Source organism: Camponotus vicinus, unplaced genomic scaffold, assembly GCF_025532165.1.
Source record: "Camponotus vicinus isolate PSW18456_S1 unplaced genomic scaffold, iyCamVici1.0 SCAF_7, whole genome shotgun sequence".
NCBI lineage: Eukaryota > Metazoa > Arthropoda > Insecta > Hymenoptera > Formicidae > Camponotus > Camponotus vicinus.
In genome coordinates, this window is record NW_028141979.1 from 7,866,950 (window position 1) to 7,893,230 (window position 26,281).

Genomic DNA, 26,281 nt, shown 5'->3' on the forward strand with positions numbered 1-26,281 from the left:
GCGCGCTGTGTCGAAAGAATTTATGTGCGTATATACCTATTATTATGCGAAGTAATCCAGTGACAAGTGCTGCGGTAAATATCAAGCGCAATTCTTTACACCTGTGAACAGTGTTTTCCGTTATCTGGATAAAATTATCTAGATTTTCATCTAGATGCAATTATTGTTTATTTTATCTTTTATCTATATAATTCAAGTTTGTGGTATCTTTATCTCTGATATGGTCTCTGTATCTCAGATATAAGAAAAGTGATATCTTTTATCAAAACACATAAGATAATGTAATCAGTGTGCACTGAGTACAATTTTTCCAAACCATAGCAATTTACCGGCCGGCTACTCTAATCGGTCAATTTCAACATTTCAATCGTAATCGAGCCCGCAACCTATAGTGTAATACGGATTTAAAAGCGTTCTACTTAATAATCGCGGCACTCGTAAACATAATGTGTCTTTGTTTAACTTTTAGCGAACAACAAGGATAAGATGATTTTGCGAGCGTTGCGATTGTTAAGTGGAACGTAGCCATAATCACATTGGTCGATTGACATTGACATTGTGGACACGGCACACTCGTTATTATTGTCAAATGAATACATGCTTATTTTCTGTAATTTTTTGTCTCGAGTGTATTATTTTTATATATCCTAAATTGTCTTAAATATTATCTTAAAAGTATCTAGATAAAATATTTAATTAATACATCTTTTATCTAGATACACTCAAACCGAATTATCTTTATTTTATCTGAGATACATGAATATATGATTTATCTAATCTGTATCTAGATTATTTTAAGTTATCTAAGCGCAACACTGCCTGTGAATATGTATGACAGATAGAAAACTGTCATATATAAAATGCTACATACACTATTCGCATAAATAACACAGATGGCACACATGGTGTGAATTTGATCGCGTGATTTTTCAACTCGAAAGATCGGCTAATTTCATGTAATTTAATCTAAAGTCCAGTCTACAATAAATTATTAGTCATAAGTAAATTGATCAATTACTTAATCGATTATTCCTGGAATAATCGACTGTGGCTGGTCAATTTACTTAAGATTAACGACTCATTCTAGATCGGAATCTTAACTTTAACTGTAGTTTTCGCGTTCTTCAGTCGCGATATAAAATAAAGTGCACGTCGTGTGCAATTGACGTCGTTTTCGCAGGTGAGTGCTGTATAAGTGCCATGAGAAAGCGGCAAAGGACAATGAAAAGAGGAGAAGCAGACAAAAAAGAGGCATCGAAAGCGACGAGGCAAAGTAACTGTGGAGGTGAGCAAATTCTAATTTTCTTAATTTATTATTTCCTATTAATTGCTCGCTTATCTTTGCGATAATAATTCAATTTACATCATTTTGAGATATAAAAATTTAGAGCTGACAGGCTGCATTTTTAGGTAATCGCTTGTCTGTGAATAGCAAATACGATAATATTTGTGATTGCGTATTTTGAAATCTCCACGAAATCTGATATTTCCATTGTAAAAAATTCAAATCTATGATACAATTAAATTATGATTAATTTATTGCTGCAATTTCTCTCTCTCGGATTTATTACTCACAAAATAAGTTCAAGAAATAATCAAAAACATTCCAAGAATAAATTATATTAATGCAATTAATTGTTTCTCTTTTTCGTTATTAAAATAATTCTTGAATTATATTTGTTCTCGAGATATACTTGTGAGAGGAAATTATTTTTCTCATTGTTTAAACTAAAAAAACGATCAAACAATAAGAAAATATGCTTCACTATATCGTAGTAAAAGAATAAAATCTATTAAAAAATGAATTGCTCTTTTGTATGATTTTGACATTAATATGTTTCTTTAATCAATTGATCAAAACTATTATCGAAATTATCAAAAGATAAATCACTTTGAAAACTTATTTCGCAAAAATTAATTTCGGGAATGGTATATTTTGGGAGCAATTAATTCGGGGAATCTAAGACAAATAAATTAACTCTTTTTTGCAAATTAAATCTTGAAATAATTTTTTATAAAATAAATTCAAATTTTAAGAAAATTAAAATAGTAATTTCGTATTAAAACTTAATTTAAACTAATTTAAACTTAATTAAAATTAAATTTAAACAACAAATTATCATATTTATTACTAAATTAATGATTAAAAAAAGCTTTTTTTCAAATCTCAAGATATCTTTCAAAAACAAACTCTATTTATATCTATCTCATAACCACTATATAATTATTATTATATTATTTAAGATATTTATCCTCAAAAAATAATTATTAAAAATTATGTAAAATTTAATACTCTACAAAATTCATAGATTATTGTTAAAAATCGCCATCAAACATCTTCAAAAATTGTCAAAATTAAAAACTACACAAAATAAGAAACTGAATCGACGAAAAACCGCATATTATTCACAGGGATATTACTTTATTTATACTTTCTCAGATCGATATATTAAGATAATATATACTAATTACATCATAATTAATCTCAAGATATTTTAGCCTCATTTTGATACATTTAGTTTAATTCTAACAATAAGATAAAGATGTATGGGTCACAATTGAATTTCCGAAAGGAAAAGAGGAGGAGAGGTCGTACAATATGCGCACGTGAGCGGTCTCGTGTTCGCGAAACGAAGGTCCTTGTACACCGCTGTCCGCCGCCGCATTATATATGTGTATACGTGATATTATGATACCCCAGGCCCACACACGGTAGGCATCGTTTATGCCGAGAGAGACCGTAGGGTATGTAACTACCGTATATACCTTGTGTTCCGCGTTTTTAGGACGTTACGTAGCTACGTTGAAACACGAGTCGCGTGAGAGACTTCCCTTTCCCTTTCCCTTTCTCAATTCGATCGGCTAATTATAATCGCGCGAGGGTCGGAACCGCGGGATGTTACTGTCGGAATGTTCAAGATGAGCAGAGGGAGAAGTGATTATGGCGCGCATAATTGCAAAACTGAAGAAAATTAATGCCGACACGGTATATACAGGGTGTCCCAGACTTAGCGAATCAGCCGTTAATGGTAGATTCCTGAGATCATTTGGAGACGAAAATTCTAATACCAAAATGTTGAGGAAGACTTCATAAAGATGTCCAAACTACTGACTACTGTCGCACGAAAAACACAATCGCACTCACTGCAGAATGCTATTTTTTATTTTATATTCATCCCTCTATCGATATCGATATTATCGCGCTGTACGCGGGCCCTTTGGAGAGCGTAACGCGCCGATTGGTAATCTTTAATCTTTTGTAGCGCCGAAACTACATCTTCCTCAACATTTTGGTATTAAGATTTTCGTTTCCAAATGACCTCAGGAATCTGCCATTAACGGCTGATTCGTTAAGTCTGGGACACCCTGTATGCGTACACCTGAAACGGAGACTTAATTTGTCTTCTTTCCACGTACACATGCGTACCAGCCTTATTGTTCGATCGAATTGAATAATAACCATGGCGCGAGATAAAAAGTCACTATCATTTTGTAAAATCTACAATTTAAATTTAAGTAAACGAGAAAAATGACTGACTCTCTAATTTTGCTTAAACGCAGGCGAGACTTGGAGAAAACCTTATCTATTCGGGAATAACGCCAAGATAATTGCGTTCCCTTATAAAGCGTACATAATACATAGATAGAATGCGAGGGGTGTGAGGGGGGAGATGTATGTATATGTATACACACGAGAAGCGAGAGATAGAAGCGGCTGTTATCATCGATCGCGCCGCCAAGTTGGCCGCGAAATGAGCCAAACAAGAGATCGATATAGCTAACGCCGGGCAATCTACGTGCTGCCAAGTGGCGCGATTCGCGCGATAATTGCTTGCGAACTGGCGAACCTCCCTCTCCCTCTCTCTCCCTTTTCACCTACTTCTCCATCTCGCTCGTTCGGAACGAGGTTCACCCATCACTCACGCGCTCGTTCGCGACTGCTCGTTTTACTCTGACTGATTTCGAGCCCTCGAGAACTAGAGCCTGGCACGAAGAGCTCCATAAACCTAAATCGCTTTCTTCGCTAACACGTGGATCCTTCTTGTCCCGGTGTTCAATGAAAACTTCGCCACGACGATAATCGATAATATCTAGAGGAGCGCGGAGGGGTTTCATTGAAGGTAATAGCGTAACTTTTTGGATTTAAAAGATACGAAAATTCCATCGCACGGAGCCCTGAGTTTTGCGAAAACTTATAGTTTTCGAAGTTGCTTGGAAAAACTTTAAAAAATTTTCGTAGAGAATAATTTGCACAATATTAATTGTTATATTAATTAAGTGTTCTTATTGAATTTTTTGTAAAGAGAATTATTTAAAATAATATCTATCAAATTTGAAAAATCTAAAAAATTCTCTTCAAGATTTTTCTTATATATATAAATTTATTTATGAAGAAAAGTTTCTAGTTCAGAAATTAAGATATCTTGAAAATACGTAGAAAATTTCTTAATAAATAATATTTTCGTTTGCTGGCTAAATTTATTTGAAAAGGATAAAATTAAAAATATCCTAAAAATTAGATAATTATTATTTTATTACAAATTTATTCTTTTGTTATTTAAAAAATTTATTATTCTATTATTTTATTACAAATAAAAGATGTACAAAAATTTTATATAGCGAAGAACTGCTTGTTTTAACTGGAAACTTTTTAATAAATTATGAATTATTCAATAATTACAACCATACAGCTGAAAAACAATTATTTGTTTAGAAAATGAGTTATATGAAAAATGCTAAGTCTCGTTAAAGAAATTAATTTTTTTTAACATTTATTTTCTATACAAATAACAAAATAAAAACGAAGAGTAACTCAGCTTCCAGGGAAGAAATTTGAATTTTTTTTCAGAATTGAATTTTCGAAAAAATTCTTCTCAAATCTTCTACAAATGCATGCGCAAAACGAGCGATTCGCATAATACGATTACGAGTTATTAAACGATCGTGTATAATATCGGTGAGAAGCGTCCTCGCTGTCTCGTCGTAAATCACGGAAACGACATCGGATAGCAAGCAAACGGCCGGCTGTCATTTCCGCGAATCGCGTGCTCGCCGATCGTAACGACGAGCGAAACGTTCCACCCCCGCAACGAGACGCGTCGCGACGCCAAGTTATGGCTCCGCGCACGCGACGAAACTTCAGCCGCGGCGATTTTCTTTTGTCACCCGTTATTACTCCGTCTCGTTCGTTTAAGGACGTGACGTGGGTGTCGGTCCTCGGATGACTTTCCTTCCAACTCTCGGTTTCCGCTGACTTCGTCGTTCGTTGGAAAATCGATACAAACGAGATCGAAACACGCTACGCTACGATAATAATGATAAGAAGCCTTCTTGCCGCGAGAAATCGCAAGGGAAGTCTAATAATTACATTATTTTGTTTTATTATATTATATATTTTATTATGTTATTTTATATTATTTTATAATTATATTATTTTATTGTGTTATTTATTATTATATTTTATTATATTATATATATAGTATTATTTAAAATCTTATATATATTATTTAGGATTTTTTAGAAATAAAAAATCTTAATATTGAATTTATTAAAAATAAAAATGAAGTAATATATCTGATATTATTAGAGTTCTCTTATATTATCTCTTATGTGTGATTGAATCTATTTTAAGAAGGATATAAAAAAATACATATATTTTTGAGAGATGATCTGTTGAGGTTGTCTTTTGCGCGAAAGATGAGAAAAAACATAGTACGAGTTTGGCAGCAACAGTTTCTTCCTTTTATCTTCCGAAATAAGTATTGCATCACACTTGCGAGGGAACGAAGATTCGATTTATATTCACTAAACGGCATATCAATTTTAATTACTCGGTCGGGTCAGGTTGACGAGCCAAAGCCGAAACGAGGAGTCGTAAAGTCGTCCACGTGGACTCGAGACATCTCACACGAAATTCTATGCGCCCATTAAAACCCAGTTCCCGGAACGCAGTTTTAACTAACGAACGTCTTCTCTCTCTCTCCCTCCGACCTGACATAAACTATATAATTTAATAACGGAACTGATAATTGTATATTGAATGGCTGCTCCGAAGAGCGAAAAAGTGCTTGCCACTTTCGGTCCAAAAAACGAGCCTCATCGTTAAAAGTCACGAAAACGGAGCACAATATTTTCGTGATCGCACTTTTATAACCCTGTTGGAACGATCTATGTATCTATCTTGACAAGTGTGTCATTCATCAGTAAAGAAACCAAAATTGTTGTATTAAAGTTTCATATTTTTTTCAAGCGGTTTTCTTGTCCACGTGAATTATAAAAAATATAAAAATTAAATTCTAATTAAGATTCTTCAATGAACAATCTAGAGATATTATAGAGTGTCACAGCAAATAGGAGAAACATGAAAGCAAAATTTATATTCTGTCGTCAATTGAGGAAAAATAATTCAAATCTCTAATAATGATTCTCTATTAATATAATATTATACACGATAATATTATATATAATTTATAATACACAATTGACGTTTTAATTATAATATTTTATTTTTTACTCATCGAGGAATCTGGATTTTTAAGAGTCAGAAGGTAGACAAGAAAAAAATCTTCTTAAAAAAAATAATTTCAACATTGGAATCATGTGGTGGCATTTTATTATCGCTAAGACACTTTATGTTTTTTTCGACTTTTCTGTTTTGATATTTCTGGAGGATCTCTGGATTTAGATACGAGAATACATGAGCCATACTTACACGTGAAATCATATTGGTCAACATTATATTTTTGTTTCATATTTTAAATATGTATAAGAACACATTATTGATAGTAATCTCTCTCTCTCATTCAAATAATTTCACTTAACTAAAATATTTTTTGTGAGGATATTAAGTATGATATTTTTTAAAATATTTATTTAAAATACTATAATTGAGATTATTATCAAGAAAATAGTTTAAAAGAATTGAGCACTTTCCTTACTCATGTATTATATAATATTTTCGAGAATTTGTATTTATATAAGAAGGAGAAAAATACTATATTAACATTTTTAAATATTATTTCATACACACAAATATTATATAATAAAGAGAATAATTAAAAAAATAATAAAACATACATATCATACACAAAAATACATATCTTTAATTCCACAATGATTATATTATAGTTTATTTTCAACTTAGAAAAATCAATTAAGACAATTTAATAAATTATGAATTAAAACAGATCTTAATACGTAAAAACACACACACAAAACGTAGAAAAAAGCAACAAGAAAAAGTACACTATATCATTTCTAATATTTATTACAGGAATTAATATTAATTCTATAACTTATATTATAGGATATTGTAACTTATATAGCTATTATAGGAAAAATATTAAATTATTTAATATTTATATTTTTAAATTATTTATTATTATCATCGAAATTATTATTAAATTATTCTTATTATTATTAATTATTATTATCAAATAATATTATCATTATATTCTTTGGTCATTTTTGTTTTTTAAAGAAAAATGTTATTTAAATTATTAAATTATTATTATCATCGAAATTATTAAATTATTCTTATTATCATTAATTATTATCATCGAATAATATTATCATTATATTCTTTGGTCATTTTTGTTTTTTAAAGAAAAATGTTATTTTCCATATACATATATCTGTCAAAAATCGTCCTAATTATATAATTTGTCGTTAATTGTGCCCTTCATTATATGCAGAATTACAATTGAAGACGGCATCGAGAATTTACAGGGCGGACAAGATTCGAGATTGCAAATATTCCGCAAGCTACCGTTGATATTGAGGTCCAGTCTTCTCTCTCCCTCCTCCTGCACGCTCTGATTGAAATACGATTATGTAACTGTCGCATTGCATTGACGCGATTTATCGGGCAAATTTATTAAGGAGCGAGCGAGGACACACGTGCGCGCAGGCGTTTATTGGATTACGCGCTTACGTAACACGGGGGGCGAAGCGAGGAAGAGAGGGCGCAAGGGGAGGGAGGGGTGAATTATGTTCACTCTCGGCGAACGGCTTATGGCATTTATTAGAAGTCCGATGGGGTGCGCTCTAGAATTACGAGCTTCCAGTCGCGGTGCGCGGGACTCTCGCTTTTTCATTTATACGCCCGCTAAACGGCCGGTCGTTATCGGCCGACGCCTCTTTGTCGGTTCTCAAGAATTTACTACCGACCGGGAGGAATGACGGGACTAGTAACGATTACGGGGGATAATTTCCTACATAGATACGGGATTCTCGCGTGAAGAGAACCCCGATGAAATAATAATCTTATCGCGCTTTATAACGAAATTGTTGAAACAAGTCGCCTCGTTCTCTTTATATTTCATGCGTCATAATCCGCCGATTATTGCAATATCGAAATCTTTAACGTTCCACGCAATATGACGTATGATTGTCATCGTTTTAAATTTACGACTGCGAATATTAAATTCTCCTGTTGTAGAAAACTTCTTCAATATAGCGAGCATAATTATTATTCCGATTATTTAAAACTCATTAATCATCAGACGCTTTATATTTTCCGTGAAAGATATGGAAGGTTGATATTAAATATAAAGCATCAATATTACACAATCTCTAAATAAATTAAATAAATAAAAGAAGAAAATTAAATATTAATTAAAAAGATTAAAATAATTTACGATAGGCATCAATATTACAGTATTATACTTTTTATATCTCTAAATAAATTATATAAAAAAAATAAACAGTAAATTAAATAATTATATAAATAATTATATAAAAAAAGAAACTAAGAGTAAATTAAAAGAATTAAAATAAAATTTATTTGATTCATTAAAAGATTAATTATAAATAAAATTGACAAATATTAAAGAACAGTCAAGGAGAAATATGCGACTTGATTCTCGTAGTAATTCATAATCTCTAAATAAATTAAATAAATAAAAGAAGAAAATTAAATAGAAATTAAAAAGATTAAAATAATTTACGATAGGCATCAATATTACAGTATTATATTTTTTATATCTCTAAATAAATTATATAAAAAAATTAACTAAGTAAATTAAATAATTATATAAATAATTATATAAAAAAAGAAACTAAGTAAATTAAAAGAATTAAAATAAATAAATAAAATTTATTTGATTCAGTAAGAGATTAATTATAAATAACATTGACAAATATTAAAGAACAGTCAAAGGGAAATATGCGACTTGATTCTCATAGTAATTCGTAATCGAGATACTTTAATCGTGGAAAATTTTGTGGATTAGGTGAATCGACAGAACGACTCCGACGATTAAAGACGTTCAATCGAAAAGTCGATCGTCGACTACGAGTGCGGTTGATGCTTTTGATCTACCGGGATTCTCCGAGGAGGAGGCCTGTCACAAAGAGAACACATCTCTCTCTCTCTCTCTCGTTTTCTCTCCCAATATCCCTTCCTTCTCGCGAGCCTTCGCATAGAGAGAACCTATAGTCAGCAATCCAGATTGGCTCATTGAATTTTAAAATCTCAAATAAAGTTAACGCAGACGTCAGACGATTCGAGAGCGTTGCATCTCGACTGCGGTTGCATCAAAATACAAGCATCAAGTGTCTTTTTCAGTGCATATATTTTTCAGAAATTAAAAATGAATAAAAAATGTAGAATTTTATCTCCCTTCTTGTCACATTCTTAATCATTACTCATGATTAAATATTGTAATGCGCTTTATTGCAACACAATAATAACGATCGATGATTGTTCAAACACAAATTTGACAGAATATCATATATTAAACATTAATATAGAAAAAATAAATAAATTAAAATAATAAATTAATTAATAAAATAAGAAAATTAAAAATAATAAAATTTCTTTAAAATATACGCATTTCGACGTTGCTTAAATTTAATCTCGCTTTTAAATAATTTTATAGTTTCAGTAACATGTTTTTTTCTCTTATATGCGCACATTTACAATTCTTATCACCATCACTATTAATTTTATTTTATCATCATCATCATTAATTTGATTTTAATTCGCGTAATGGAAAAGAAAGAGTAAGGTACAATTAAAACCTATCGTGACGTTTACGACATATCAGCCGAAAACCGTCGCCGAAATCACAATCGCGGGAGTCAATCCGGGGATTCGTGCGACTGAAGGGTTTATCTCGTTAAACACACACACAGTAGTAACGCATCACCTTCGCCGGGCCTCCGACAGCATCAAATAAATCGCCCATCGACCTAGCTAACGACGCCCCGAACATATCTCTCATTGAGGTAGGGTAGGTTCCTCCTCTCCCTTTTTCTGTCGGGTGCGAGGGTGGCCTAATTCGTCATAACGTTCTTCCTATCCTCGGGACGCCATCAGGAAGCCTTATCTATCCTCCGTTCGACCGCGAGGCGGAGAGGACGGACTTTATTGGCTGTTAAATTGCCGTTTTCGTTAACAGCCGCGCCGGAAGAAGAAGCAAAGGAGACGATGGGACTCCCTAGAGGGGGAGAGAGGGACGGAGAGGGCGCGGCCGATGGATTTTACGATGCGATCAAACGCGTCCGACGCTAATTACTTTCTTACTTTGTTTTTCTCTTTTTTTTAATGACCACCCAAACGAACCCGCGAGCGCGAATATCGAGATTTCTCCGACCGGAAGCGGGGAGGGAGGTCATAATATTGACGAGCGGGTGTGTTTTCAATCGCTGTCGATACGAAGCACTACTTTGTCTATTCCTAATGGACGATCTACCTGCTTTCGACGCGCAATAAAATCGACTAATGAATCTAATAAATATTTTTAATATCGATTTTTTTTGTATATGTAATGTCAATGATCGTTGAGCATGTTGGACAGTTTTTTAAATAAATTCCCAAATTTATTTAAAAATTTTTTTAAAATAAATTTGGGTGGGTCTTCAAAGAGATAGATTCGGAAGTTAAGGAACGTGAGACGTGACTCTTTAGTCTTCTTCGACGATCACTTTTCAGTTAAATAAAAGCGTGAAATTTGAAGCGAATGAATTTTGACAAATTTTGATAAGCGTTTAAACTTATCGGATTACATACTTATCCCTCGATTTATGCGACATATTTCTTTCCGTCACATTTGGATTTTGCGGCGCAAATTACACAAAGCTGTCCGTCCAGGTCTCAACAAAATCCGCGAAGTAATCCGTATTCTGAATATTTACGTGAGGGATTTTTGCGAATAAAAATAAAAATCAAACCGAAAGATAAAAGATTTCACGTCACGTAAATAAATGCAACGTATCCTTTTCGACGAAGGATCTCGAGATAAATTTAACATTAATAAAACAAAAAAAATTCTCTCTCTCTCTTTCCATGTAATCTTTATTATAATTGATAAATGCTTCGCATGTAACATAATTCCGCTAATATCGGGTAAAAAGACAAAGAATGCGTCTCGGCGTTTATGTTGCGACATTCTTGCGATGCTGTCATTAAAATCGAAGCCACCACCGCCGCATTCCTGGCATTCGCGCGCACATTTCGGGGCCTATAAGTGAGAAGTCCGATAAAAGGCCGGTACCTCGCATGATTCGCCCCAATTATCCCAACATTTGCCCGAACTACGAGCCGCACCGGCCGCACGCGAAAATTCGCGCAAAAGTGGCCCGCAACTCCGTTTAATTGCTTGCCAGAACCAGCCTGCAACAAGGACGCCCGCGAATTAATATCACAGACAAATGCGTACATGTGTCTTAAAATATAGTCATAAATATATTATACCAAGATTAGATGAATCAGATTAAATTGGCTTTTTAGGATCCACGAGGGTGGGAAGAGAAACGTGATTGAAGAGAGAGTGTGATGGAATAAAAGATTAGTGGTTTTTTTCATAATTTATTTTAACTTCTAATTTTCTTACGTTGTTATTATATCGACTATTTATAAGAATTGGGAAATTTACGATTAAATATTAAGCAGTTTATTTATATCTATTATATCTAAATTTTAATTTAAGATGCTTATACAATTTTCCATAAATATTGATTATTATATATATATGTATTATTTATTACTTAATATTTTTTAATATATTTTAATATTTACATATATAATATATATTATATATGCATGGCAGAAAACTTTTTCTATGATTTTTCTGCTGTGAAAAATTAATTATTTACAATTTGTTGACGATAAATTCGATGTTCTCTTTCTCTCTCTTGCAGTTTATTTCTTTTTACTATTCGAAAATCTCTTGGCAATCTTCTCGCTATTCTAAAATTCTTCATTATGTAAATAAGTATTATATGAATATTAAAATCATCATTTTTTAAAATGAATAGAAATGGCAAAGATCCTTAACACATATATATTAATTAATTAATTGCAGTAATTAATCCGCGCGAAAACATGGATCGACTAATAATTATAATCATTCTCTTCGCATGATTAAAAAAAATGTAGAAGATGTATTGTATTTTGCGACCACGTCTTGTCTGGATATGTTGTTCTGAGCTAAATAATCCGCGCGGATTTTTGGATCAAACACTCGTGGACTCTTGATCGATAGCCAATAATTATAGTCCCTCAATTCTCGATCCAATGATAAATTAATATTTCGTCGACTCGCGAAACATTTCGCGTCTCATTGGCTTATTCTGGATTTTCTTCTCGCATCCTTCTCGTGTTATCTTATCTCTAATTCCCCCCTAGAAGGGCACGCTCGAGCGAGCACCGCGAACTCGATACACGAATAAAAAAATAAAACGAAGTTTTTTTTCGCAACTTTCAGTCCTTTTAGATTGAAGCCGCTCATGACACGAAAAGTGTGAAGTAACATGTTCACTTACATGTGCACCTGTCATTGACTTTCTTATCGCGTACGAGTGTGATTTATGTCTCAATTTAGTCGAGATTACTTACATAAATTTCCTTCATGCATTTTCAGTTACTTACACACGCGATTATTATGTCGATGTAATTCCGAGCGTTTTGTTGAAAGTCAATTTATTAAAGGCTTGATACCTGTACCTACATATTATTAATACGTCTCGATTAAAGTAATCAATGTCATTTGCATAAGAAGGAAGAATGTTTGCACATTATTTATATCCTTTAATTCTCAGTTATAAAGTGACGTTTTAATTAATGTAAATATATTAATATTAATCCACTGATGTTTTGTATTCATTTAAAGTATCTTCTACCTACATTTCTTCTAAAAATATATTATTTGGAGATTTTAAAAACATATTCATATCTATGTAATAAATAATTCATAAAGCAGCATGTTTTATATTTAAACATATTTCTTATCCAGGTCATTCTTATTTTCAGTCGTAATTCGTTCTTATTTCACGTACATACAAGAAATAAATATATTATAGTAAAAAAGCTGATAAAGGCAATTTATGTATTAAGTTATAATTAAAATAGAAAATTAAGGCTAACAGTAATTTTCTCATTATTATTTATTATCATAATATCTCTATGAATTAGAATTCAATTTTCCCTTAATTGAGGAAAATAATCGTCGTATATTGTAGCAAAAATTAATATTATTATTTGCAATTATGTATTTTATTTAAGAAAACTAAAGTAAATAAATATTTGAGACTTAGTTTCTTTCCTAATTAAATTAATTTTAATACTTGCGTTCGATATAATACATCAGATTAAATTTTTATCCCTTGAAGAACATTCAAATCAGATCAAATTGTTCTCTCAACGAACTAAGATTGACGAATGTAATTTGCGATATATCTTATATATTTAAAATTACAATTCATTAATATCCCTAATTATTATGTGCATTGTTGCACAGTTATAAATGTATAACTTGAATGACTTTATATTATCAAATATATATGGATTGTCTATAAATCTTCATATGATATATAATCGGCTTATATAATAATAAAATACATAAATCTTTATGTTGCAAAATCGCTTCACTTTTAATTCTATTTAAACGTTCATAATTATTATAATTTACTTAAAGTTCATAAAATATATTCATGTAATTTTCGCATAAAGTATAAATTATTCTATAAGTTTTTTTATAAATTACGATTCATAAATTATAATAAAAGAATTAATACATTTTGGGATTTTTGAAAAATATATTTTCTTATTAATCTTTTTGCTACGTCATAATCTTTATCATTCTTATCATTACTAATCCACTAATTAACTTCCCAATTTAAAATGGTTATTTTGTTATCATACTTGTATTTTTATTAATTTCACAGTAGAAACAAACTCGGATAATTTCTTGGAAAAGTAAATTTTTCAAAGTTAGCAGAGTAGAAGAAGAGTTGAGCGATGTATTCACCGAGCGGCGAGAAACCGAAAACTTCCGCGCCTTCCTCGAAATTTCAGAGACGGCCGAGAGGAGGAGAGCGAAAGCCAGCCACATGGGGGTGGTTTCAGGTGGCGCGCTCTGGCGATGCCTCTGCCAATCGATACGGAGTTTCGAGGGTAGACGTATCTTCGAGATGGGGATTAGGGTGCGGCGACGTGCGGAGAAGTCGTCGTCGTCGTCGTCGTCGACGGCGGGGGTGGTGGCGAGGGTGGAAAGGAAGGAACGAGCGAGCGGCCGCGTGGAATCGCGCGAGGGTAGAGCGGAGGTTGCAAAGAGGGTCGATTCAGCGCTGGACCAAGGTCCACTCTCACTTGCCTCCGCGTAGGGGGTGCGGGAGGGAGGGGAGAAGGGAGAAGACGCCGGGCGAGGGTGATGTAGAAGGGTGCAACGCCGGGATGGCCGCGGCGGGGAGACGGAGGAGGGCGGTAGGGCTCAAGGGGGAAGGTGAGTGAGAGCGAATCGAGAGCGAGAGTGAGTCGGATTGCCGTGTCGAGCCAAAGGGGATAGACGCTAAAGGGTTCTCTCGCCCGGAGAAAGTGAACAGTGGTGGCCAACCTGGTGTTTTCCAAGGCCCTTCCACAAAATCAATTTTCTTCTTTAAACAGATTAATTTAACAATGATAAGATGTAGTTAGAATAATAATAATACTAATAAGGGATAGAAAGAATGCAATGTGAGCCCAGATAAGTACTTTGCTCTATTATTATTTGTGAAATTTTATCATTATATATGCTGTGGGATAGATTCACAGCTTGAAAGGACGTTCTTATACACATTTATGAATGAAATTAAATGTCAAAAAGTTATTAGGTAAGACGATTCGTGTGATAACAAATCAAAATTGCAATAAAAAGAAGAACCGTAATAATGTAAGCTTAATTCATTAATAAATCAATGACAGAAATAGGTTATATTAATCAACAAAATGAATAGAAAATAATATTATTATTATAATAATTAAATCAAATACATAATAATGACAAATGTACGAATTTTAATATCGTATATTTAAATAATTTTTGTAAAATAGTGATCTTAATTAATTAGCTTAGAAATAAATGCGTAACAAAAAAAATAGTGATCTTAATTAATTAGCTTGGAAATAAATGCGTGACAAAAGAAATAATTTCTACTTAATTTATATTAATGAGAAGACAAAATATTTTTTGATTTATTCACACATGTATTCGGATTCGACGATCATATCTTTTTTACACATGACATAAATTGCACGTAAGCTAAAAGCGTTGGTACATGCAATTACGTTTGTATTTGCGCCGAACGCACATATATCAAGGGAATAGCAATCAGTCTTTAGCCTTCTCCTACAGACTGCCAATTTTCACGCTTTTTATCGCGGGCTTGATAAACGAATGTATCAGGGAATGAGCTCTCATTCAGATCCTTTTGAAAAATATGTGTATTTACTGTTCACGTATTATATTCGCACATCTTTATTCAAATAGAACGCTTGACATTTGCATTTTAGCGAATTAAAAGTCTGTCGAAATATCTTACAGAAAATAATACAAAAGTAACTTAAGTTATAATTTGTAATAATTATTCTAAACATTTGTTCGATCATATAAATAATTATTACTGTTAGATACTAAATATTTTCAAAATTTAACATATATATAATATATTTGACATTTGATATAAATATATTTTTTATGAATTTCAAGATTTCTTTTAAATAAAAATATTTTTGACAGATATACAAAAAATTGCAAATATTATCTCACGGATATTTTTCAGAGATAAGACAGTTATTTAAAAAGTTATTTTTAAAACGAAACTTTTTCTATAATCTTAAACAGTGTACCCTTGAAAAGAATTATCTTAAAAAAACGTATCTAAAATAAAATTGACGGGCTTTAAAGGGAATTAATAATCTACAATTCACTCCTAATTAACGCGAAATTGATTGATTGAGTTTAGGCATCGGCGAAAATCCGACGAAAATCCCGACTGATACTTTTATCTTAGGCGTGAATAATATTCGGGAGCGCGGCTTCGAGACTGAATATCGGGTGGCCGAACAAGCTCCTGGAGTTAGGGGGAGGAAGGAAGTGGTGAGAAATTTTTTGGTTATTGGACGACCGCATCGTAGACGGAATTCGAAAGGAGGGAATATCCGAGATCGGGAAAAGACGAGCATGCAAATGGACCGACCGGTCGAATTTTCTTGGGACACGTGCGCGCTCGTGTGTGTGTGTGTGTGTGTTCGTAAATATACGCGTCTCTCTCCCTCGTCCTTTCCCCCTGTCGCCCCTTTTCCCTCTCGTGCGTTCGTTTACGAACACGTAGAGAACGGCGTATTCGAGAAGGCGAGCTGCCATCCTTCCTTCTCGCGCGGGAGGCGAAACTAAGGGGAAATTGACCGACGTGCAGTGGTTCTCCGTAGCTCGGGAAGCTGACCAGCCTTGTTTCTTAAGGGATTCAGCCTCTTTGAGCCCAGAACACTGGCCATAATTTTCAAATGGAGCGCAAAATATATATTACGTATATTTTATAAAGCGTTTTAAGTCTCTTCTCGTTGCGGCTGTATCGAATTATGACGTCAGGAGCGAGAAATAGTGTACATTAATTTTTTTTTCGTATATTTTGCCATTCGCATTTGATTATATAAAAAAATATGAAATAAACTTCATTTTATCATCATGCATTATCAAAGAATTAAAAAAGAAGATAGTACATCTTATGACAGATATATTATTACGATTAACATTTTCGATTATTTGTTAATCGGCGAATTTAAAAGAAAGTTTATATTTTACTAATAATTTGTAGAAGACGAATAAAAAATTTACAAAAAAAATTATTTATTTTAATGTATTTATCAAGAATATATAAAAGAAATTTATATAATAATTATAGTATAATTTCGTTTCTGTTATAATCCCAAGTCAGTGAATTTTAAAATATTTAAATAAAAAAACAATGACTTAAACTCTGTGAAATAAACGAAATTATTAATAGTATTTTCACAATAATTAATTTTAATAATTTCGTGAAATTTGGTAAAGCATTTTCGAGAAAAGATCCAAATTGTGATAGATACTTGAATTACGATTAAAATATTTTATTCAATTATTCGTCTGCAAAAAAATATTCTATTTTATTACTCGTCCTCATCTCGCTAAAAATCGTGTTCATCACCTATTAATACGATCCCATTTTGCGGAAACAACGCTGGATCCATCGTGAGATTGTAAGAGCGAGGCGAAAAATTTTCTTCCCTGCGAAAGCCTCGGCTCGTCTCGGCGGATGCAAATCGCGAGGGTTCGCCGAGAGAGGGTTGGCCGGCCAAGAGGCCGTCGCGGCGGGACGGAAAGGAAGGAAGAGAAGGGTGGACCAGCTGCGGGGGTGGAGGGTGTGCACGGTTTCGTAGGAAGGGTGGCTGGATATCGGCGAGAAGGTGAGCTTCGGAACGCAATGTCCGGCCTGGTCCAGCCGGCAGGAGATGCGAGTATTGATCTAGGCTCAGACTTAACCCCCTTCCTCCGCCCCGACCACCTCTTTCGTCTCTCCTCCAGCCTCGTCGCGAAGCCACCCCTGCCTGTTCCTGGAGGTCGCCGAGACCGAGGGAGGAAGAGGCAACGAGAAAGTGCGAGAAGACAGGGGGTGGATGTGAGGGATGGCGGTGAGGTAGACGCGAGATGGGCCGCCGAGGGAACGGCGGAAAGCGGGGGTGGAGGACCTCGAAGTCCGGCTTGCCCGAGCTGCCCCCTCGGCTACGCACGTTCACTCTCACCTCCCCCATCTCCGCCTCCTCTTACGTTAGACACGCTGCAGTGGCGCTCATCCACTCGTCTTCTAACCTTGGCCGAAACGAGAAACGAGCTTGAAAATTTTCCCGGATAAAATAGAGCAACAGAATTGTTTTTTGCCGAAAACTTTGTATTTTCACCGTTTATAAATCAACAGTATTTTAATGCAAGAAAATGATTAATTATTAGTTTAATATCGAACATGATATCAACTTTGAAATATTGTTATAAATATTCTTTGCCTTCCTTAGTATCTTGATGATAATTTTGAGCTTTCATTTATACAATAATAATTACTATATTATAATTCAATACATAAAATTCAAAGAAATATAATTATTTACTTATTGAATAATTCTCATGTAAGAGAAGAAGAGTTGGTAATTTGGGAAGAAAAAAAATTAGAAATATTATTGAAAAAGATATTTTTTCACATAAATTACTTAACCAGTCATTACAATATTTCTTGCGTGTTTATAAAGAAATATTTTCTCCTCAAAATCTGTTTGAAAATCATAAGAGGGATTTTGACATTTCGTTAAAAATGGAAGACCCGTCCAGGAAGACTTTCATAGCGTGGCCTTGAACGTGGCTCTACAACTCGGTAGCGCGATTAGCGACGACACTTATGACCGGTGCACCGGAGAAGCCAGGGCGACGATAACGTCGCAGCGAGTTACTCGAATCCCAATAAATCCAACCGCCCGCCCTTCGCGGCCTCCGCAGCGGCCTCGCTCCGAGATTAGTATTAATTTATAGCGCCGGAAGATAGGATAGAATGTGCGAGGTGTGGCGTTGGCCGAGAATGGAAAGGGTGGAAAGTGAAATTTCGTGGCCGCGCCGGAACAGGCTCGCGGTTCTCCCCCTCTCCCCTTGCCCCCCCCTTTCCATTTTCCACGCTGATAATTGCAAGCTCAGGCTTTCCCGCGAATACGTAAAGTTTGCATTGCGTGCCCAACTGTACCGCGCGCGTTGGTTTCATTGAATATGATAAGGTAATTAACGTAATTATCTGACCAGTCGTTATTATTATTAATATCGGGAATTTGGACTTTTCAGATTTTTCACCCGAGATAAATAATATTACGAAGAGCTAATTAAATTCTAGTTTACTCCAAAAGACAGACAAACTTTTTCGTCTCTAGATAAATGATATCATGAGAAATTTATTAACAAGAAACCGAGATATTTTTTAATCTTATTTATTATAAAATGCACAAAAGTATATCTTATAAATTTTTCATCTAATGATATTTGAATCAGTTTCTGTTTATTAAAATACTTTTCCATTTTTCGACCTTAAATATCTGAATAATTAAGACACTTAAAATAAAGATAATATCATCAAAATAAAATTAATAACGTGCAGATATATTTATTTACATTTTTTTAAGCTTAACTTGTCGAATAAAGATTAAATTTGGACCACTTAACTTTCAAGAAGCTTAAGAATTGTAACTTATCGTTGAAAAATTTTATTTATCGAAAAAAATTGACCGATAATGTCCATCGAAAGAGAAGTTACCAGGCGTCTCTTATCCTTCACGATTTCCAGATCTGTTCCCCTAGGATTGAAACGTGTTATAGTCCTTTGCGGCGTTATCTTATTAAGGACATAACAGAGAAATTCTGTTGGGGGATGGCACGCGACACGAGAGAGAAAAATGAAGGAGAGGCGAGAACCTACCCCACGGATCATCGGTCATCGCCCAAAACCACCCCGTCGTTTCTTTTCCCATCCTCCGCCCCGCGATATCACCCTGTAATGAATCTGTCACAGAGCTTACGAGATTTCATTTCCTCGCTCTCTCTTCCCGGAGAGAGCGCAGCGAGATCATTTCGCGACTCGAGACCCTTTGCAAGATAAATGATGCCAATTTTTAGGCCTTTAATCGAATTTTTAACACCTTATCAAGGACTTAATAATTCAATTTTTTCAAGCCTTGTCGAAAATAAGACTCAGGAAACACTCTGCGCTTTTCGTTGTAAATTTAATCAGCGGATTTCACTTTCTCGAACGGCGATGAGGGCTTTGCTGTCGCATTAGTCGAATTACGACGAGTCGTCGGAACTTGCGGCCGTGACATTGGCGGCATTCATGAGTATCGGAAGTCCGACGACGTCGTCGTCGTGGGAATTGAGACCACCTCACTTGAGCGGGGGCGGGCGGGACAGCGGGGCACGGATGGTCGATCCCGAAGAAGCTTGCGAGGGACTCGACCCAGGACGAAGGAACCCAACGGTGGCGACCCAGTCCCGAAGACTTTGACCCACATCATATCGCTCGTTTTTGCTTCTCCGCCTTCTCCACCTCTTCCGAGTTCCTTCCCTCTCTCGAGACTATTATCTTAATCCCATACATCCTCTTTAAGAGACCGGCTCTCTCTCAAAGAGCGCCTTCTCGCTTTGCGCTGATCTTAAGCTCTCATCCCGCGCGACACCTTGATTCTTCCTCGTTCTTTCGCGGATCTTTGATCGCGAAACGAATCGGAAAACACACGCCGGATCGATCGAGAAAGAGATGTTGATTTCAATCTATTCCTATTTAAAATAATATTAATTGTTTGTTATCAATTTTATAAATATAATTATATTTAAAATTTCATATTGAATATGATATCTCTCGAAAAAAGGCATTTTATGCTAATATTCGAAAGTGTATTATTTCTTTTCCATGATGCTGGATTGGCTATTTCGCTTTTACGCTATGATTTGCTTCATTCGTGTCATTTGTGCCTGTCAAATCATGAGAATTTTGACAGTTTGTGAAGAAAAATAAAGTTAAGAAAAATTAAACTTAAAATTAAAATTAATTATTCATAAGAGAAGGAAATAAATGGGAAGGACGCTAAAAATAATAAAAATGACTGTCATAAAATTAAGTACATTTTTCATAAAATAAAAAGATATTTTCAACGATAATTTCAATTAATAAGAATTTAGCTTTAAAATATATATATGTATATATTCTCTAAGAATATAATATTTTTGTAATTGCCTAGTAAATAATTAATCTTGGTTTAAATAAAAGTGAATAAATTATCAATTATTTTCGCGGTAAACGTAACAAAACAGGTTCTTACAATTCGCTCGTAAGAATGTGAAATTACGCATCGCATAATTTCCGTATTACGCATCGTACCTATTATCTAGGAGGAAGTCCTCGCAAAACAATGTTGCCTTCAAGGTCGCGAGGTCCTGATAGAGCCGGGGACCACCAGCGATCCGTCATGGGCGATGCACGTTAACCGACATTCCTGCGGTCGCCGAAATCCTTGACGAAGGATCCTAGATTAAAAGCCGGTCACAAATGTTTCGCACACGCGAACAGTAAAACGAGAAAAAGGTGACAACTGACATTGGCGCCAGGACATTGAATAGCGGAAGGAATTTATCTCAATTCTGACGTGTCAATGTTTTATTTGAAGGATACGATCTTATCCTCGACGAAAGGAAAAAAATCGAAATATATCGTTAATCCTTTCTTTTACAAAAATTCATTGAGAAGTATTAAAGTCGATATCCGATATACAGGGTGTCCCAGACTTGACGAATCTGAGCATAGAAGAACGTAACGCGCCGATTGGTAATCTTTAATCTTTTATAGCGCCGAAACTACATCTTCCTCAACATTTTAGTATTAAGATTTTCGTCTCCAAATGATCTCAGGAATCTACCATTAACGGCTGATTCGTTAAGTCTGGGACACCCTGTATACATGAACTATTTTATTACTTGTCGCGTGTAAAAGATGCGCGACATTCTCTATCGTGCGTGCTCTAGTATTTTCGCGAGGATGTTTCGCGTATAAGTTTTACGACGAAGTAATGTAAAATGTTTCTCTCCCACCCGCTGTAAAATCAGCCTATATGTAAATGGAGGCGTTTATAAGGAGCGACGTGCGTCGCGTCGGAATAATTTACCGCGCTCCACCGCGGACTTAAGGGGATGCTTAAAGTGTCAGACGTGCTCGGGACATTGGCCCCCGTCCCCCTCTTCCCCTCCACCATCCGCTCCGGAATCTTAATTCCGGTAAAACGTTTCGCGTATCGGCGATCGTAAAACTCGTTCCCGTCGAGTGGAAGGAGCGAACGGGAACAAGAAATGACATATCGAAACTGCAGATGACGTATAGAGAGTCGATAGCACGATCCGGGGCTCCGTCAAGGATCGAGGGTGCCGAATTTCTGCTGATTCCGCTCGCGCGCGGAAACGAGCTATCGACTAATCAAACTTAATTGTGATCCGCCCCCGCCGCCGGATGTGCGAATTCGTTCGCGAGATCGATATAAAGTACGACGGAAAAGAAGGCTCGGGGAGTCTTTCAATTTTCCTGATTTTATTACTTCGCTTTTTTTTTTAATTAATTAAGCGTGAAAATTATGCTTAGGCTTTGGCGCGAGGCCTCCATTTATGCGTACGACAATTAAGTTTGGGTTAATGAGAGCTGGATTAAGTGTAGGAAAATAAGATAATCATATTTGAGACAATTTTTTGAATTGAAAATTCGCATTAAAATTTACAATATTTTAACAGAAAATAATTATTTCGCAAACATAAAGAAAGATTATCATTTCCTATAGTTGTTTTACGCTGATTTCGAATTTTATACTGCTCTATTGCATCATAATTTTAAGAAATTTATAATTAAAGTTGTAAAAAAGCTATCTTAATTATTTTATGAGTTATCTTTAAATAAAATTTTATTCTAATTACAAGATACTGAATATGAAGGAAAATAATGCTTAATAGGATTTACTAAATATTTTTCAATGATTATTTAAATTTAAGGATTTCCAGATAGCTAAAAAAAATCTAATGTCAAAATTGCCAATTTAAAATAGAAAAATTGACATGTCAAGATTATTCTTTTTATATTTATTTTGTTGGATGTATTTTCACTAATACATTTATATATCTTTTTTATTCAAAGAAGACCGCATACAATAAAAAGAGATGGAATCTTTTAGAATAAATCTTTATTTTCCAAATAAAAGACTTTAATAAAAAATAGTATCTTATAGATACATCTTCTTTCTCGATGCACCTGATTCTTTCTCCCAAAACCTGGGCATCGAAGAGTCAAGAAGAGCAAAGATGGACAGCAAGCTTGTGCGTCTACAGCTCTCTCGAGTGACAAGAGTGTCCGATTGTCCCTTTTTCGGGCGCGTTTGCCGAGTTCATCTCGTTCCGCGCTAATTCGCTAACGATCTCGCGGCATGAGACGAGACTGATGCGTTCTTGGAGCAAGTGGCGCGATTACAAGCTTAAGGTAGCCCCCGTCTCCAAGACTCGTCGTCGTCAACGCGTCGGCGACGGCGATCCCGGCGAGCTCGACTCCTCGTAAAATTATCCGCAATAAAATCGTGATTTACGCTCGTGTTCCTGGAAAGCGGGCCGCTCAAACGCTCCACTATTCGCCCCTCGTCCTCCTCGTCCTCCAGCTCGTCTTCGCGGACGCCGAGGTCGAAGACGATGGGAACGACGCCGCCATCACCGCCTCTCTCTCTCTCTCTCTTTGACCTTCTTCGAGGATTATATTATCGTGATTTCATCAGGAACGCGTGTCGTTCATTTATTATGATTTATAAAAAAAATTCTTATTTTATTATAATTTAAATTCTTATTTTATTCTTATTTTATTTCTTATTTTATTTCTTATTTTATTTCTTATTAAATTATTAATTTATTTTATTTCTTATTTTATTTCTTATTGTATATTTCTTATTTTAATTCTTATTTCATTTCTTATTAAATTATTAATTCATTTTATTATTAAATTCCTATTTTATTTCTTATTTTATTTCTTATTGTATATTTCTTATTTTAATTCTTATTTTATTTCTTATTAAATTATTAATTTATTTTATTATTAAATTCCTATTTTTTATTTCTTATTGTATATTTCTTATTTTAATTCTTATTTTATTTCTTATTAAATTATTAATTTATTTTATTATTAAATTCCATTTTTACTCTCATTATTTGCAACTCTTTAATTTTCATGTTTTTATTACATCTTTCAGGTTCCAGTGATCTATTCCGGAAGAAGAGCATTGAAGGAAGAACAGAGTCCTTAGATGTTTGAGGTTCATACTTTCTTTGTGCGACAGATCTCTCTGAAGCTCGCTTCCGTAATTTTTTTTCAAGCTTACGGTCAATTCGTCAAAGGCCTCGTAGCTCCTCTCTACCTCAAAGATTATAGCCCTCAGAGTTAATTACACCGTTAACGCCCTTTAGCGGCATCTACATCGACAATTTCGAAGCCGACAATCTACAGAGGTACACATTTCATGCAATAATATTTTATCGATGCAATTCTTTTTTATCGCGCGCGCCGCGTTAGAATTACGACTCCGAAATACGGACAGAGTAGGAGGGGTGGGGGGTAGTTTTATGCGCGCACGTGGGATACTCTTACAGAATTTGGAAAGCGAGGATAGAAATTTCAGGGAGGAGAGGAAGCACATACGTACATTCGATACCGTGGCAAAGAAGCGTGGAGCGGCAGCCCTCGCGTATCTCGTGGCCTCCCCCTCTTCCCCCTTCTTCTTCGAGCGCAATAGCGGCGCGCGTAAACGCTCGAGGGTCGCGTATGACGTAAACGCAAAGTGGAACGCAGGACTGTCGCATAAGTCGTAAAAAGAATCCCATAAAACGATACCCGCAGTTCTCCCAGGCGACCGGCAATTTCGTATATATATCTACGTCAATCTTCCCCCACGTGTTATGAAATAGAATATTATATATATATGTATATATGTGTGGGTGTTTCATAATTTCGAAAAAAAGTTGTGTGTGTTTTGCAAATAATTAAGATATTTAATCAGATAATTAATCAGACCATTAGATAGATTTCAGTCAGATAACATCCTTATATATTGACATATGAGGCTGAAAAAATTTCTAAATTCGAGATACGCGAGGGAGAGAAAGATGCGTAATCCAGATAAAAAAACTAGATAACGGATACACGAGAGAACGGATACTAGATAACGGAATTGATAAATTGAATAGTTGCGCATGCTTTTGTTTACAAAATATTTTTGTAAGAATTATGAAATATTATGATAAAGACACGCGCGGATAGATACTTTTTAAATCTCCACTGAATTATTTTTATCAGCAGTTGACCCGCTGATAACGCCTGCCTTGCCTAACCGAGATTTTTAACGAGGTAGAATTAAAGGTCAAAGATAAATGTCAGTGATCGTTGGAAGAAATATCGTGTACAAGCTTCCTCTTGTTTCCGCGATTTATTTTTTTTTATAATTCAATCAATTAAAGGTCGTGCGTGCGTGCAGAATAAATTAAATTAGATTATGATACGCGTGAATTTCTATTTTACTTAACTGCACTTTTCCCTTTTTTCTCCTTCGAGAATATAAATAGATAGTTAATTTATTCCTAGGGTAAAAAGTTCAGAGATGCAATTAAAAAAAGAAGACCTGACTCGAATAAAATGGAAAATGAAGCAACACATATATATTTTCAAGCGGTATCATTTTTTTTTAAATAATCTGCTACAATATACGTAGAATGAATGCTTCATTTATGCGATATGATTTATATTCCGCCTGCTAATCGAGTTTTCTTCGAATCTCGAGGTCGGATGATTCAATCGCTCTTATCGCGAATTTATCGAGCGACTTAATTGCGAGTCGATCGCCAACAAAGAACGCGACAGATGAATTATGAGTCATGACTGCAAAGTATCGTTAATGTATTATAATAAAAAATAGTATGTTATATCGAAACTAGTTTTTTTCTTATATTACGGTGAGTCCTGGGATATCAGGAAAAAAAATTCGATATCGTGCAAAAGTTTATGTGCATCTACAAGTATGTCCTCCCTCTCCCTGGCTTGAGAATATTAAAAACGAGAGCTTTTTAGGGCACTTTTATGACCGGAAGCGCGCACCTTTTTGCTACTTATATGCGCTGCGACAGAAGAAGAGTGAATGCTCGGTTTGAAACCTTAAAGAAGAAAGAGAGAGAGAGAAAAAGTCGCGCGAAAATAACGTTGTACTTTATAAAAAAAATATCGAAACCACAAAATCGATAGAAAGTTTTTAAAGTTTCTTTTTAAAGTAAAGAAATAAATTTTTATCTTCTAATGTTTATTTTACACAGTAAAGAAATTGGGATTTTCAAAAATATAATCTGACAAAAATAGCAAAAAACGTTATAAAAATTTTAATTCAAAGAACACTGTTTTTTTTATA

At 34.5% G+C, this 26,281-nt stretch overlaps 1 long non-coding RNA gene across 1 annotated transcript; it reads left to right on the forward strand.

Annotated features, from left to right (window-relative positions):
• On the forward strand, positions 1-26,218 carry LOC145974727 (uncharacterized). The gene is made up of 4 exons (XR_014439776.1): positions 1-74; positions 1,181-1,285; positions 24,083-24,338; positions 25,468-26,218. It is a non-coding gene; the product is annotated as an uncharacterized LOC145974727 (long non-coding RNA).
• Positions 26,219-26,281: the final 63 nt, after the last annotated feature.